Source organism: Phyllobates terribilis, unplaced genomic scaffold (genome assembly GCF_046119375.1).
Source record: "Phyllobates terribilis strain yellow unplaced genomic scaffold, ASM4611937v1 Scaffold_3__8_contigs__length_932513732, whole genome shotgun sequence".
In the NCBI taxonomy this organism is placed as follows: domain Eukaryota; kingdom Metazoa; phylum Chordata; class Amphibia; order Anura; family Dendrobatidae; genus Phyllobates; species Phyllobates terribilis.
Genome location: NW_027362763.1, coordinates 621,968,722 through 621,986,482, shown reverse-complemented (window position 1 = coordinate 621,986,482; position 17,761 = coordinate 621,968,722). Strand labels below are relative to the sequence as shown.

The following is a 17,761-nucleotide window of genomic DNA, read 5'->3' as shown; positions in this document are numbered from 1 at the left end:
GTCTAATCTGTCCACAAAACATTGTTCCAACAGCTTTCTGGCTTGTCCAGGTGATATTTAACAAACTGAATAAAATAAACAATGTTCTTTGTGAGAGAGCAGTGGCAATCTCCTTGCAGTTTTGCAATACACACCATTGTTATTCAGTAGTAAAAAAGTGGTTTTCCAGCGATGATGGAAAGACAGGTAAGTATAAAACTTCACAAGCATATTTGAAGTCCAACATGTCGGCATAACACAGTTTTTCCATCATCGCTAGAGAAGCACTTTTTTCGACATGATTATATCTGCCTGGACTAGGGCGCCTCCATGCGGTATATCCTGCTGACAAGGTGTCTCAGATTGCGGTGAGCTGACTCTCCCTTGTTCCCTTGCCCCTTTTTTATGATTGTTATTCCTTGTCTTCCTGATGGTGGACTCATGAAAATTAAAGGAATCTCTCACCAGGTTTTTGATACCCCATCTGAGAACAGCATGAGGTAGTTGTACTTTTCTGGTTGCAGCTTTTATTAAAAAGTGTTTTATCTACTGCAAATCTACTAGCTCTCTCAATGCTGAGCTCTGTGTAACGTCACCCAAATCACTGATTGACAGCTTTCTGTGTGCGCTGTGCATAGTCATAACGCTGCCAGTCAGTGGTAGTGGAGGAATTATACAGTCCTCATTAATATGGAGGACTACATGGTAGCAGGTTTACATGTCCTCTACTGATAATCTCCTGCTGATAAAACTGTGATTTTATCAAAACTACATCAACAACCGAAGGCTGTAATCCTAGAAGTGAGTGTCCTGAAAAGGCACTGAAACCGCTAGAGAGAACCAAAAATATCAACTATGTGCCAGGACAAAATTATAATTCAAATTAGTTAAAGGAAACCTGACAGTGCCCTCCAGCCCACCAGAATTTGTTCAGTGTGGAAAATATGTATTTGATACATTGCCGATTTTGCAAGTTTTCCCACCTACAAAGAATGTAGAGGTCTGTAATTTTTATCATAGGTACACTTCACCTGTGAGAGACAGAATCTAAGAATAAAAAACAGAAAATCACATGATTTTGAAATATTTCATGCAATAAAATGTAATTTAATTTAAGTATTTGATATAATAGAAAAACAGAACTTAATATTTGGTACAGAAACCTTTGTTTGCAATTACAAAGGTCAGACGTTTCCTGTAGTTCTTGACTAAGTTTATACACACTGCAGCAGGGATTTTGGACCACTTCTCCATACAGATCTTCAGGGATGTCAGTTGACAAAATTGAGTTTCAGCTCCCTCCAAAGATTTTCTTTTGGTTTAAGGTCTGGAGACTGGCTAGGTCACTCCAGGATTTTGAAATGCTAATTACAGAGCCACTCCTTAGTTGTCCTGGCCGTGTGTTTTGGGTCATTGTCATGCTGGAAGACCCAGCCACAACCCATCTTCAATGCTCTTCTATATCTCACGATATATGACCCCATCCATCCTCCCTTCAATATAGTACAGCCATCCTGTCTCCTTTGTAGAAAAGCACCTCCAAAGTATTGTTTCTCCCACCATGCTTCACGATTGGTACGGTGTTTTTGGAGTTGTACTCATCCTTTTTCTTCCTCCAAACACAAGTGGAGTAGATATCAAAAAGTTCTATTTTGGTCTCATCTGACCACATGAACCTTCTCCCTGCCTCTTCTGGATCATCCAGATGGTCATTTGCGAACTTAAAACAAGCCCGGACATGTGCTGGCGTGAGCTGGGGGACCTTGCGTGCCCTGCAGGATTTTAATCCATGACGACAGTGTGTTACTAACGGTAATGTTTGAGACTGTGGTTGTAGCTCTCTTCAGGTCATTGACCAGGTCCTCACGTGTAGTTCTGGGCTGATTTCTGACCTCTCTGAGTCATATTTACCCCACAAGGCGAGATCTTGCATGGAGCCCCAGACCGAGAACATTTTCTAATAATTGTGCCAACAGTGGTTGCCTTCTTACCAAGCTGCTTGTCTATTGTCCTGTTGACCATCCCAGCTTTTTGCAGGTCTACAATTTTTGTCCCTGGTGTTCTTAGACAGCTCTTTGGTCTTGGCTGTGGTGGAGAGGTTAGAGTGTGATTGATTGATTGAGTGTGTGGACAAGTGTCTTTTATATACAGGTAACAAGTTCAAACAGGTGCAATTAATACAGGTAATGAGTGCAGAGTAGGAGGGCTTCTTAAAAAAAAAAAAAACCTAAAAAAAAAACTAACAGGTCTGTGAGAGCCACAATTCTTGCTGGTTTGTAGGTGATCAAATACTTAATTCATGCAATAAAATGCTATGTAACCCTTTAATGACCAGGCCATTTTCAATTTTTTCATTTTCGTTTTTTGCTCCCCTTCTTCCCAGAGCTGTAACTTTTTTTTATTTTTCGGTCAATATGGCCATGTGAGGGCTTATATTTTGGGAGACAAATTGTACTTTTGAACGACACCATTGGTTTTGCCATATATTGTTCTGGAAAACGGGGAAAAAATTCCAAGTACGGTGAAACTGCAAAAAAAGTGCAATTCCACAGTTGTTTTTTTTTTATTTTTTTTACCATGTTCACTAAATGCTAAAACTGACGAGCCATTATGACTCTCCAGGTCATTACGAGTTTGTAGATACCAAACATGTATAGGTTCTTTTTCATTTAAGTGGTGAAAAAAGATCCAAAGTTTGATATATACACACACACACACACACACACACACACAGAAAGTGTAATAAGATTATGAAGGGGGAGATTTATCAAACATGGTGTAAAGTGAAACTGGGTCAGTTGCCCTTAGCAACCAATCAGATTCCACTTTTCATTCCTCACAGACTCTTTGGAAAATGAAAGGTGGAATCTGATTGGTTACTAAGGGCAACTGAGCCAGTTTCAGAGATCTAGTTTTCACAGATAGATCTCCCCCAAATCTGTTTTCTTTTCAGATAATTCAGATAACACATAATGGCAAATAATTGAAATACAGATCAAAGAAAATGGATTTTAACAGAGTATTGGAAATCTCAAAATGCTGAAACCGTTAGAGCAAATTGGGTTGAAACATTTGGTACTCAAGCCCCAAAGAGACAAACCATTTATAGCATTCATGACAAATTCAATGCCACTGGCTCAATCCTTAATGCTCCAAAAACTGGTCGACCCAAAACAGTCTGTACAGAAGATAATAAACATCTTGTTGCTGAGACATTTGTTCAGAGTCCAGAAAAGTCCACCAGAAGAGCCTCTGTGGAATTGTGAATTTCACGAGCTTCTATCATGCGAATCCTGAAATCTATTGGGTGGAAAGCTTATCGTCCACGTCTAATTCATGGTTTATTGGAGGATGATCCAGACAGGCGGCTGCAATTTAGTGTCTGATAAATCTCCCCCTTCATAACCTTATTACACTTTCTGTCCACCTACTTTTGGACCACCCTGTGTATTTTACATATATATATGTAAATAAAAAAAAAAAAAAGGTGCCATTTTCCAAGACCCGTATCGTCTTCATTTTTGGGGATCTGGGGCTGGGTAAGGGCTTATTTTTTGCATGCCAAGCTGATGTTTTAATTGATAGGTAGATCCGATCTCCCTTTATAGCATTTTATTGCAATGTAGCCGTGATCAAAATAACTTAATTCTAACATTTTTAATTATTTTTTTGTTACGCCATCGGATTAATTCGTTTTTATATTGATAGATCAGGCGATTCTGAACGCGGCAATATCAAATATGTTTATATGTGATTTTTTTTTATTTTGAATGGGGCGAAAAGGGGATGATTTAAACTTTTTTTTTATTTTTTTATATTTGTAAAAAAAAAAATTTAACTTTTTTTTTTTGTTTCAGATCACTTGTGTGTAGCAAAATTGCTTACGTGCTATTAGTGACGACCGCTGGCTCAGCGCCGGAGCCCGCACCAAACGGGGATCCGACATGTGTCATACTATTACGGCATACGTCATAAAGTGGTTAACCCCTTAACGACCGCCGATACGGCTTTTAACGACAGTAGCCAAGGGTGCTTATTTTTCAGCACCGCTGTTTATCGGTGCTGAGGAACAATGGCACCCCGCAACCAAATTTCCGGTGGGTGTATGACAGCTGACTCCCTGCAGTATTGGCCCCAGCCGGATTTGAAGCTGATCTGGGCCGATTAACACCTTAAATAGTGCTGTCAAAAGTGATGGCGGTATTTAAATTGTTACAAGGGGGTCGCAGGACCCCCACAAAGAGAATCGCGGGTCCCAATGGTTACCATGGTAGCCTGAGGTCATGTGATGACCTCGGGGTATGGTGCGTTGTGAGATCTGTCTCACAGGCTAAGTCAGTGACTCAATGACTGCTCTCATGCACTGCAGTACACAAGTACTGCAGTGTATGAGACCAGCAATCAAAATTATACATGTCCCACAGTGGGACTTGGAAAAAAAAAAGTAAAAATAAAATATATAAAAAAGTTAAAAAAAAAACTCACACAAATCTCTAATATCAGTTTTGCTACACAAAACACAGCGTTTGTGATAAACCCGCGGAAAAACCCGCTCTATAAAACTGGCAAGTTATTTATTTCATATGGCGAACTCCATAAAAAAAGAAAAGAAACACCCAAAAATGTCGCATTTTCATCATACTGACTCACAAACAAGTGAATAAAAGGCGATCAAAATTCGTATGTAAAAATAAAATTGTAGAAATGAAACGCCAAACCATCCAGCAAAAAAATAAAAAAGTTACAGCTCTCAGAATATGATGATGCAAAAACAAATACATTTTTTTAAAATATTGTTTTTAGTCTGTAAAAATAGCAAGGCATAAAAAAACTATATAAATCTGGTATTGTTGTAATCGTACCGACCCGACGAACAAATCGGTCTTATCACTTTTACTGTACAGTGAATGGCGCAAAAAATAAACAACTGAATTGCTGGTTTTTGTTCATTATGTGTCAGAAAAATATGAATAAAAAGCGATCAAAAACAACTGTATGCCCCAAAATGGTACCAAAAAAATCTGCAACTGGTAGCGCTGTAATTGCACCGACCCGAAGAATAAATCCGCCTTAACGCCTATACCGCATCGTGAACCGTGCAAAAATAAAAATAAGAACTATTGTTGTACTGCTGTCTATTATGTTCATTCTACCTCCCAAAAATTGGAACAAGGCTCGGCTCACATTTATCCTGCACTGTCTGCTGAGCGCTTAAGTCGAGGTTTCCGTGTAAATTCTCCAAAATCGCAATTCAGACAAAACCCAGACGAAACCACTCACTTATGAGGCAGATGGAGTCACTTTGGACTGGTCTGTGTTACGGCGGTGTCTCATCATTTTAGGCGTCTTTTTAGCGCACAAGTGTGGGCAACAACAGATCTGTGCACTCCTAAAAAGATGAATACCACCCAAGCAGATGCCAAACTGAGTCCAAAGTGTCTCCATCTGCCTCATTATGGTGGGTGGTTCTGTCAGTGGTTTCGTCAGAATCGCATTTTTTGTGGAATTTATGAGGAAATCCCGACGTACCGGAATGAGATCCAGCCTTATTCTGGAAGTAATCGAAAAATATTATATACCCCAAAATGTTACCAATAAAAACCCTAATTTATCCCGCACAAAACCAGCTCCCACTCAGGTCTGTCACTGGAACTATAGGGGGTCCCACGTTACTGGTAGAACAAAGACTATGGAAAAGCGACACAGCTCGCACCCCCTCAAATAAAATCCAGTGAATTCTGCTCTCCCAAATGTCCCCTCCTTCTGCGCCCCCCTGTCCCTAAACCACAGTAAGCTGCAACATGTTTGGTATTATTGTAGTGGGGAGAGAGCACTTAACAATTTACGGGGTCTGTGTCACCAGAAGTACCAGCTGGGCACAATGTATGGGGCCCTACAATATATGGGGACTCCATGTATGGTAACTAACTTGCATACTTTCACTTGTCCAGAATAAAGCCTGGCGTGGATGTTGCAAAATAGTCACTGCAGCCGTAGATGAATTCATTGAGCGGTGTAATTTCTACAATGGGTCCCTTTTTGGGGTTTTTTCTGATGTTCTGGAATCTTTGGCTTTTGGAGCACAGATTTTGGTATAATAGTTCGCGGGCGACATTTGCGGAGACCCAAATAGTGCTCCTTGCTTCTCGGCCCTGACATGTGGCCAAAAAGTAGTTTCTGATGACATATGGGGCATCTCTGCGTTCAGGAGAAATTGTGCAATAAATAATGGGGTCTAGTTTCACCTATTAACCCTTGTGTACCTGACAAGATTGCAGTAGTTACAAAAATTACATTTTTACCACAAAAATATCATATTTCCACTTCTCAATGTTCCAAAATTCTGTGAGGCACCTATAGGTTCAAAATACTCACTACACCCCAAGATGAATTCCTTAGGCAGTGAAGTTTCTAATATGGGGTCAACTGGGAAGGGGTTCTGCTGTTTTGGCACCTCAGGGGTTCGGCTAATGGAGCCCACAATCCATACGAACGAAATGTGCATTCTAAAAGCCAAGTAGCACTCCTTCCCATACTACCCCTGCTGTGTGCTCAAACAGTAGTGTACAACCACATGTGGGGTATCACTGTGTTCGGTAAAAAATTGCATAACAAATTATGGGGGCCATTTTCTCCTATTACACCTCATGTAAATTATAAATTTGGTGCTAAAACTGTATTTTAGTGGAAACAAAAATTAATTTTTTGTTCTCCCATCCAGAAGTTCTAAAGTTTTGTGAATCACCTATTGTTTAAAAATGCTCAGTACACCCCTAGATAAATAACTTGAGGGGTCTAGTTTCAAAAATGGGGTCACTTGTGGGGTGTTTCTGCTGTTTTTGCATGTCAGAGGTCTCCAAATGCGACATGGCATTCACAATCCAAATAGCGCTCTTTCCTTTAATAGCCCTGCCATGTGCCCAAACAGCAGTTTTTGACCACATATGGGGTATCATCGTGTTTGGGAGAAATTGCATAACAAATTATGGGGTCTGTTTTCTCCTACCCATTGTGAAAAATACAAATTTGGGGCTCACGCTGTTTGCCCACGATGTGGTTTTAATGCGTTTCTGCAGCTGAATTTCTGCCGCGAAAATGCATTAAAAATGCATGTTAAGTTGTCTGCCATGTTTCCCAATGATAATCCGCATGTGCTGTGCACATGCTGCGGAAATATCCGCTGCGGATTATCATTGCGGAAAAATCCACAGCACTACCATTATTTTAGTAAAATTGCTGCCATTGACTTGCATTGAGCTGCATAACATCTGCATGCATACAAGCATGCATGCGGATGTTATGTGATTCAATGCACGGATGGTACCCGGGTCTTGAGAAGAGGAGACTCTTCTCCAGACGCGGGTACCATAGTACCTGTAGGTAAAAAAGAATTAAAATAAAAAAAAACATATACTTACCTTCTGATGACCCCCTGTCTGCTCCCGGCGGCGCTGCTGGCTCTTCGTCTGCTCGCGGTGGTATAAAAGGACCTTCCATGACGTCATTTAGTCATGTGACAGGTAACGCGACCGCTGACGTCGGCTGTCGCGTGACCTGTCACATGACTAAATTACGTCATGGGAGGTCCTTTTTAGAGCACTGTGAGCCGCCGAAGACACCGGACACACCGGCCAAGGAGATCGGGGCCATCGGAAGGTGATTATGTTTTTTTGGGGGTTTTTTTCAACATTTTTATTCTTTTTTTTAATTTTTTTATTTTTTACAATTGATGCCGCATCGTAACTTGGTCACACAGCATAAATCCATGCTGGTAGTATGGATTTATATAGTGTGACCAAGTTGTCAAGCACTTTCCAAGTGATGCTAAAATTGCTTGGAAAAGCGCTTGACAACCCGCATGCGAAATTGCATGTTCAACAAGCTTCACAAACGCTTCTACTTGGCAGAAAAAACGCATGTAATATCCGCATGCGTTTTTTCTGCTGGGAAGATGCAGAAACGCTCCACAGCATTTCTGCATCGTGGGCACTTTGCCTAAAACTAAATTTTCGTGAAAAAATGAAAATTTTCAATATGATGACCTAATCAAATTCTGTGTAGTACCTGTCGGTTCAAAATGCTCTATATATTCTTGCATAAAATCCTTGAGGGGTCTAGTCTTCAAAATTGGGTCACTTGTTGGGGTTTCCACTGTTTAGGCACATCAGGGGCTCTCTAAACGCGACATGGCATCCGCTCTCAATTCCATCAATTTCTGCATTCAAAAAGTCAAACAGTGCTCCTCCCCTTCCGAGCCCTGCCGTACACTCAAACAGTAATTTACTTTTTACCCGAATATGAGGTATCTGTGTACTCAGAAGAAATTGCACTGCAAATTTTGGCTTTTATTTTTTCCTATTACCCTTTTTGTGAAAATAAAAAATTTGGGACCAAAGAAAAATTTTTGTGAAAAAAAAGTAAAATGTTATTTTTTTCCTTCCACATTGAATGTGGTTTTGAGGACATTGAGGGGTTCAGTTTTTAGAATGATGTCACTTTCAGGTATTTTCTGTCATATGGGCCCCCAATAAAATATTGCATAGCACTCGCACCAGTTTTATACTATGGGGCAGTGCTGATCTGCGATTGTTTTCTCATGCCAACTCGGCACTAGAGTAAAATCGCTGCGATTTGCAGCGAGACTCAGCTCATTCACACTCATACAAGTCTATGGGTGCAAGTGAAACATCGGACTGCACTCAGATGTCATCTCAGTGCAGTCCAATATACGCCAAGTCAGGCCATCGAGGAGATGGAGAAATTACTTTCTCAGTCTCCTCCGCAGCTGTGCTGCGATTCTCTCATGCAAGAGGATCGGAGCACAGTAGCATGACACTCGGCTCAAGCTCGCAGCAGAGCTGGAGCAAAGTGTCATTCGCATATTGGATCAGCTGCTTTCGCATTGGATGCAGTATGCTAGTGTGACTCCGTCCTTAGATTCCTGTGCTTCAGATAAAACGGGTCATCCACTTACACCTGATCATTGTTCCATTTAATGAAACCATCAGACTCTAATTTCACCTTTTAAATAATAGCGTAGCTACCAGGGTAGCAGAGGGGCTCACTTGGCAGCACACCAATATAGTTATGCTTTGTGGAAGAGCATGGAGACATGATCTCCCTCCACTATGTTCCCATTTCTTTACATCGCAGGTCAATTTGCCTGCAGTCTACAAAACAGCAGGACGATACAGTAGCTTTGGCACATGCACAGGATGTCAGACTACGTTATCACGCTGCACTGGGACTCTGACATCTTGTGCATTCGTCAGTGCTATAATAATATCAGCGCGTTTGTCCGCAAGTCAATCACCAGGAACCTGGAATAGGTGAGTATATGATTTTTTTTTTTTTATAAAACTTGTGGTGTGACTGGAGGCATCATAAACAATGGAAGACCATTATACAGTGTGGAGGACCCTGACACAGTGTGGGGAAGCCTCATACCTTTTAGGGAATACTATGGTGGCCCTCAAAGTGTGGGGACCATTATACCGTTTGGGGGCTAATGCAAGGGCCAGTATACAGTGTGGGGGCCAATATACTGTTTGGGGGCTAAAGTGGGGGCCATTATACAGTGTGGGAGCAAAAGTGAGGACTACCGTGGGAGCCATTATAGAGTGTGGGAGCCATTATAGAGTATGGGGACCATTATATTGTGTAAGCTCTACTGTGGGGACCATTATATTGTGTTTTGGGGGAGCAGTGGAGACATCATACTGTGTATTTCTGAGCTGCGAGCCCATCATACAGTGTATGGGGGGGCTGTGGGGGCATTATACTATGTATAGGGCAGCTGTTGGCCGATCATACTGTGAATATGGGAGCTGTGGGGGGTATCATGCTGTGTGTAGCGGAGCTATAGGACCATAATACTGAGTATAGGGGAGGTGTGGGTGCATTATACTGTGGAAGGGACATAGTGTTGGGCATTATTATGTTGGGTACTATGAGGAGCGCTGTTATTGTGCCAAGCAGCAGGTGCAGTAATAGGGACACATACGACAGCAGCTGCACAGTATTGGGGTGACAGCAGGATAAGAGGTTGTTCAGGTTGAGAATTGATGGGGGGACAGTGCAGGAAATGTGAGAAGTCAAATATGTCTTTGTGGTAATCTCTGCAGATGGGTTGTGGATGGAAGTTGTCATGACAGTCTGGGCCAGATGGAAAAGTGAGTGACTCCATCAGAAAGAATGTCAGCTGGAAGTCACCATCTATAACTGTACTGTAATGTCTTATATATTCTGCAAGACTGATATCTACCATTATATTTCACCATATGGTGGTAATATCTGTTTTGGTCTTTGTTTAATTTATTTTTAGTAACAGCCCAGTCATCTGCTCAGGTTCCCCTATACCCACAATTAGGGTGCGTCACCATAGTTATAATCAGGGTTACAAGTGAGCCAGTGTAGATGGAATGTCCCACTCAGAGCTGCTGAGCTCACGAACTGCCATGCTGTCGACGTGACGCCAGGGCCATAGCCAATGTCAGAAAGCTGGAGCAGTGAAATTACAGGAGGCCCTTCCCCCAGCAACTATTGAGGCTTTCAAAGTTGATGCTGTAAAACAATTCTTGGTATGACAAAAGTAGGTGCAGGATGGAAAAATGAAAAAGTTTCAACGAGACCTATACAATTACAAGTCATACTGTATACAACTGGCGACAAATAAATCCTGAAAAACGCTGAACATCCAGCGTCTCCTCCCACCATTAGATTACCTCCACTGATGATGAAAATGAGTCTCAACACGATGGGACAAGATATTCTCTGTGATAAGGAAAACGGAAGACTAAATATTTCAGGGGTTATGCGAGGAACAGAAATAACCCTAACAGGACAACCGAATCCTCAAAACTGCAGGTCCTTAATTTCTCAAACATCTGCCTTTCTCATTAACAAATTGAGGTTTTGAAGCTTGGACTCACCTTTTCCCCCACATGTTCCTTTGATCTGTTAATAGCAATAAAGGATTTACATCTTTTTGCCTGAAAGCTGGTTCTTTAAAAACTACATGAAAAACCCAGAACAGAAGGAGTATGGACAGCACAGGAATTGGAAGCAATAAATATCCCTGAAGAATTATGCGAATTACAAGAAGGGACCCCCACTAATGGCAAGTATACATTCACTTAAGAAATCCCCACCACTTAACTTATTTCCTAACATTGAATTGTTTGTGAAGCTTGTAACTGAAGAGTTTCGGAAAATTCCAAGTGGCATCTATAATGATAACCTCTCACTATCTCAAAGATAAACCTTATGCGAGTTGAAAAACCTTAAAGGGGTAATCATTAAGCCAGCCGATAAAAGTGGGAATGTGGTCATCTGGCCCACTATCCTACATGAAAAAGAGGGCTTTAGGCAGCTAAGGGATTGTACATGTTATAAGAAACTGACATATAATCCTACTTCCTCTTTTCAAGGACAACTTCGTGAGATCGTGGACAAAGCATTTCAACACGGAACCATATCCAAGGACATCAAAGGCAGTCTTGTTCCAGCATTTCCAAGAGTGGCATGCCTCTACTTATTACCCAAGATGCATAAAAATGTTGTTAACCCACCAGGTCGCCCAGTTGTGTTGGGTAATGGCAGTTTATGGGAACAGAGCTGCAAATACCTGGACTACCATCTCAAACCAATGGTTGACAATCTGTCATCATATCTAAAGGACACCAATGATATCTTCAACAAAGTCTAGAACATCATTTTGGAGGAGGATATGAAGATAGTGACTCGTAGAGTCACTCCACACCTCCATCCGCCAAGAGGATGGTCTGGAGGCAACTAGAATTTTCCTGATTTTCCTGTCCATGACGGATACAGACCTTTCTCTGGTTCAATTCCTCCTTAACCTTTTGGAATTTGCTCCTTCATACGCAAATTTGTTTTTAGGGCTCTGAGGGGAATTTTCTTTACTAATCCACCACAGACTATTGAAAATGTCCTTTTATGGACTTGTTTTATAGACGATATTTTCTTTATTTGGCAGGGATCTGAACTGGATCTCGAACTGTTTATCCAGAATCTGAACTCCAATCAGAAAAACATCAAATTATCAAGCAGTTACAGCCAGAACATGGTGGACTTCTTGGACGTCAGAATCTTCAAAGGTAAATGAGGCATTTTCAATACTGAAGTTTATAGAAAAGACACAGCGGTCAATTCTCTACTTCACGCCACCTCATCTCATCCACAAGACCTCATTAATGGAATTCCCACTGGCCAATTCTTGCGTACTCGGGGAATTTGTGTTACTGACTGTTTCTTCATCCAACAGGAGGGCCATCTCCTCGAAAGATATAAGAAGCATGGATACTCCAACCGGAGTATAAAGAAAGGATTGAACAGGGCAATGCGTTCTAAAAGGAGATAAATGCTCCAGACCAAACATAAAAACATACCTCTGAACATCAGGTGAGATTCATTTTCACTTTTAACAACAAGTGGCATAATATGAAGGAAACACTCTCCAAATATTGGACCATTTTGAAAGTGGATCAAACTTTGGATAGATGTACAAAGAATTATCCATCCGTCACTTACAGAAAGGCACCAAATCTTAGAGATATACTTGTGCATAGTTTATACAAAGGTCCTATATATATCCTCACAAGATCTCCTTCTCTACTCTCCTCTTATCTCCTCTTCCCACAATCGCATACAAGATTTCTCCCTTGCATCCCCCCTACTCTGGAACTCTCTACCCCAACACATCAGACTGTAGCCTACCATGAAAACCTTCAAAAGGAACCTGAAGATCCACCTCTTCCGACAAGCATACAACTTGCAGTAATCACCGCTCCACCATACCGCTGCACGACCAGCTCTACCCTCACCTACTGTATCCTCGCCCATCCCTTGTTGATAGTGAGCCCTCGCGGGCAGGGTCCTCTCTCCTCCTGTACCATTCGCAGACTCGTATTGTTCTAAATTATTGTAATTGTTTTTGCTATGTATACCACTTTCACATGTAAAGCGCCATGGAATAAATGGCGCTATAATAATAATAATAATTAAATATTATATTATATACACACTACTTGTGTTGCAAAGTTCTCTCATTCATTGGTGTATATGTGCATATTAATATGGAGGTTACCACTTTAATTCAGTGACTATTTACAGCTGTATTTTATGGCCTTATGTGTGGCTTGGCCTAAGTTTGACACTCTCCTTTTTAAAGCTTTATATGTTTTGTAAGTATTCAATAAATAATTGTTTTTTTACATATGGCTCATACTCCTACATGTTTATAGGATTGTTCCGCTGGGGCAGTGGCGGAGACTCACTGATGGACCTTGAGAAGGTTAGTACAGCTTTATTTCTTTATATAAAACTGCATTCAGGAATGAAATTTAGCAGAACAGGAACAATCCCTTTAATCAGTAATTCTAAGCCGAAGCCAGGAGTACCTCGACAACAGATGAGATGTGTAGTTTTTAACAGTCATAGAATAATAGCGCCAGCTCACCTGTACTTGCAGCACATTGTAATGTTGGAGCATGGAACCCGTCATGACCCAGACGTGAATTTGTAAGAGAAAAGGAGTAGATTTTCCAGCTCCAGATAAAACTTGAATTTTATTTGAACAATTAAAACAAAATATCCACAGTGGAAAAGAGGGGAGCGGAAAGTTTTGACACGTTTCAGGCGCTTTTTGATAAAGGACGCATGGTCTTATATTAGTGTGTTTAATCCGATTTTCATTTATTTCTGGCCCTTGTGTATATTAATACCATCAATGTGGTATTCATATGTCTTGTATGAAAAAAAAAACATTTTTTTTAAAAAGGTGGCATCATGGACCCAGTTATTCAAGTAGGTGAGTTTAATCCATAACTTTAGCTAAAAATCAGACACCTATTTTTTTTTTTTTGCATTCATGTTGTACCTGCTGATTTTAGTTTGTGTTGAGAGAGTAAAATGGGTCCGTCTATACATTGTACAGAAGTAGAAATCACTTTGATCAAGAAGTTGATTGGAAAGGGGAAAACATATAAAGCAGTGCAGAAAATAATTGACTGCTCAGCTACAAAAGTTTCCAATGCTTTAAAATGTCAAACAAATCCCAAATCGTGGCAGGAAAAGAAATCCTACCATCCTCATAGATCATAGAATCACAAGAATGGCAGAGAAGCATCCATTGATCAGCTCCAGGGAGATCAAAGATTTTCAATTATCTGTGAGTCCTGCAACCATTAGAGCAGGGGTCCTCAAACTACGGCCCGCGGGCCACATGCGGCCCGCGGAGGATTTTTATCCGGCCCGCTGGGCTGTGGGCAGAGGGGAGCGGTGCCATTGCCCGCCCTTCCCCCCGCTTTCTCAGAGCCCCGGCAGCCGGATACTTACCTCTCCCCGTGCCTTCGCAGATCCGCTGTCTTCCTGGTCTGCGCTCCCTGTGACGTCTCAGGTCAGAGGGTGCGGTGACGTCTTTACACCGCGCCCTCCCGAGTGCTGTCACAGGCAGCGCAGAGAGGGACGACGCCGGAGACGCTGGAGTCCGGACCTGAGCAGCGGCAGCAAGTGAGAAGTGAGGTGAGTATTGGATTTTTTTTTTTTTTTTTTTTAATGTATGGAGGCATGGGACATAATATTAGGGGTGACATCCTGCATGTGGCATTATATGGGGGGGTGACATCCTGAATGGGGCATTATATGGGGGGGTGACATCCTGCATGGGGCATTTATATGGGGGGTGACAACCAGCATGGGGCATTATATGGGGGGGGGTGACATCCTGAATGGGGCATTATAAAGACAGGGGAGTGATATCCTGCATGGGTCATTATATGGGAGGGTGACATCCTGAATGGGGCATTATATGGGGGGTGACATGCTGCATGGGGCATTATATGGGGGGGTGACATCCAGCATGGGGCATTATATGGGGGGGTGACATCCAGCATGGGGCATTATATGGGGGGGGTGACATCCTGAATGGGGCATTATAAAGACAGGGGAGTGATATCCTGCATGGGTTCTTATATGGGGGGGGGGGTGACATCCTAAATGGGGCATTATATGGGGGGGTGACATCCAGCATGGGGCATTATATGGGGAGGTGAAATCCTGAATGGGGCATTATAAAGACAGGGGAGTGATATCCTGCATGGGTCATTATATGGGGGGGGGGGGGGTGACATCCTGAATGGGGCATTATATGGGGGGGTGACATCTTGCACGGGGCATTATATGGTGGGAGAAAGGGAAATCCTGCATGGGGCATTATATGGTGGGAGAAAGGGAACTCCTGCATGGGGCATAATAAGGGGGGAACAGCCTGCATAGGGCATTATAAGGGGGAAACAGCCTGCCTATTGAGGACCTATGCTGCCTATTGGGGACATTTACTTGCCTATTGGGGATATTTACCTGCCTATTGGGGACCTATGCTGCCTATTTGGGACATTTACCTGCCTATTGGGGACCTATGCTGCCTATTGGGAACATTTACCTGCCTATTGGGGACATTTACTTGCCTATTAGGAACCTATGCTGCCTATTGGGGATATTTACCTGCCTATTGGGGACCTATGCTGCCTATTGGGGACATTTACCTGCCTATTGGGGACATTTACCTGCCTATTGGGGACCTATGCTGCCTATTGGGTACATTTACCTGCCTATTGGGGACCTATGCTGCCTATTGGGGATATTTACCTGCCTATTGGGGATATTTACCTGCCTATTGAGGACCTATGCTGCCTATTGGGGATATTTACCTGCCTATTGGGGATATTTACCTGCCTATTTGGGGATATTTACCTGCCTATTGGGAACATTTACCTGCCTATTGGGGACCTATGCTGCCTATTGGGGATATTTACCTGCCTATTGAGGACCTATGCTGCCTATTGGAGACATTTACCTGCCTATTGAGGATCTATGCTGCCTATTGGGTACAGTTACCTACCTATTGAAATACCGGTTGATTTAACTTTACTTGTTCTTCATTTTAAATATTGTATTTGTTCCTGTATTGTTTTTTTACTACAAAATAAGATATGTGCAGTGTGCATATCAATTTGTTCATAGTTTTTTTTTTAAAAAACTATATTCCGGCCCTCCAATGGTCTGAGAGACCGTGAACTGGCCCCCTGTTTAAAAAGTTTGAGGACCCCTGCATTAGAGGATGCCTACGTGATGACAAACTATTTGCAAGAAACCCTCATAAAGTACCAATTCTGAAAAAAAAAAGACGTTGAAAAAGATAGTTTGCCAAATAACACATTAACCTAAAGAGACGTGGCGCAACATTCTATGGACAAATGATAGCAAGATTGTTCTTATTAGGTCTAAATGCAGCAGACCAATAAACACTGAATTCAAGCCACAGGACACTGTGAAGACTGTAAAACCTGAAGGTGCAGGCATAATGGTTTGGGGATGTTTCTCATACTATGGAGTTGGGCCTATTTATCACATACCAGGCACCATGGACCAGTTTGAATATATCAAAATACTGGAAGAGGTCATGTTGCCTTTTGCTGTTTATCAAGGCTGCATTATACAATATATGTACTTTTTACCTTTTGTGTCTCCCCCATTTCCTCATAGACTGTAAGCTTGCGAGCAGGGCCCTCACTCCTTTCGATTTGAGATATGCTTATTCTGTATTGTCCTAAAATTTGTAAAGTGCTGTGGAATATGTTGGCGCTATAAAAATTATTATTATTATTATTATTATTGCTGATGAAGAAATGGCCTTGAATGGGTGTTTTATCAGAAAAAAAGGCCCCAAACACACCAGCTAGCAGGGCTATGGAGTCGGTAAGCCAAACCTCCAACTCCTCAATTTCCATGACTCGGACTCCCTCATACATGGCTCATGTTTAAGTGATAAATTTACTGCAGCACAGATTCATCTCTGCTAAAAGTCTAGACCCTTAGATCAGGAATAGGACAGACATTTATAGGACATTTCATAACTTTCCCAACTTCTTATGAAAAAATATTTCCCACAAACTGCATTGAACTACTGTACTCAATTTATTATATATTTTAGGAGTCAGAGTTCATCCATTTTATACCAACTCCACCTAAATGGGCTCCGACTCCACAGCCCTGCCAGCAAGCGAGCAACATCCTGCTTCCAGACCAACAAGATTGATGTTATGAAGTGGCCAGCCTAATCTCCAAACCTCAATCCGAATTTGTGGAGTGACATCAAAAATGCTATTTTTGATACAAAACCTAAGAATGCAAAATAAACCATGGAATGTAATTCAGTTGGCTGGGGCTGGAATATCTGTTCACAGGTGTCAGATGTTAGTTGACTCCATGTCATACAGATGTAAAACAGTTATAAATAAAAGGTCATACATCTAAATATTAGTTAAATGATTAACAGAAAACCCTGTGAACAAATGTCAGTTTATACTGTAAATATTTGAGTTTGTAAATGAAAATTCCGACACTGCTATTCTTCCTTTTTGTTCATTTTCAGTTTAAAAATTGATATCTTGTTCATGTTTTCATATGGAGTTGAATGTGCAGTGCTCCCAGTGCCTTTGTGTATATGAAAATAAATACTATTATGAGGATTGAGCTTTTTCTCAGTTGTTTTAAACACACTGCAATTATTTTGCACATAACTGTAGGAGAAAAACATGTAAGACAAAAGAAAGTCCCAAGCCATGGTACAACCTTTTTTGATACACTACACAATGCTTCAAAAGACCCATAATAATATAAACAGATACTGGCGGTGCTGCATTGTATACTAGAAATGCCTACTCCTTCTTAGGCTGCGTGCACACGATGCGTTTTTCAT

General features: G+C 41.5%; 1 long non-coding RNA gene across 1 annotated transcript; it reads left to right on the top strand.

Annotated features, from left to right (window-relative positions):
- The first annotated feature begins 8,708 nt into the window (after window positions 1-8,708).
- On the top strand, window positions 8,709-17,332 carry LOC141257232 (uncharacterized). The gene is made up of 3 exons (XR_012318040.1): window positions 8,709-12,098; window positions 12,266-13,294; window positions 16,994-17,332. It is a non-coding gene; the product is annotated as an uncharacterized lncRNA (long non-coding RNA).
- Window positions 17,333-17,761: the final 429 nt, after the last annotated feature.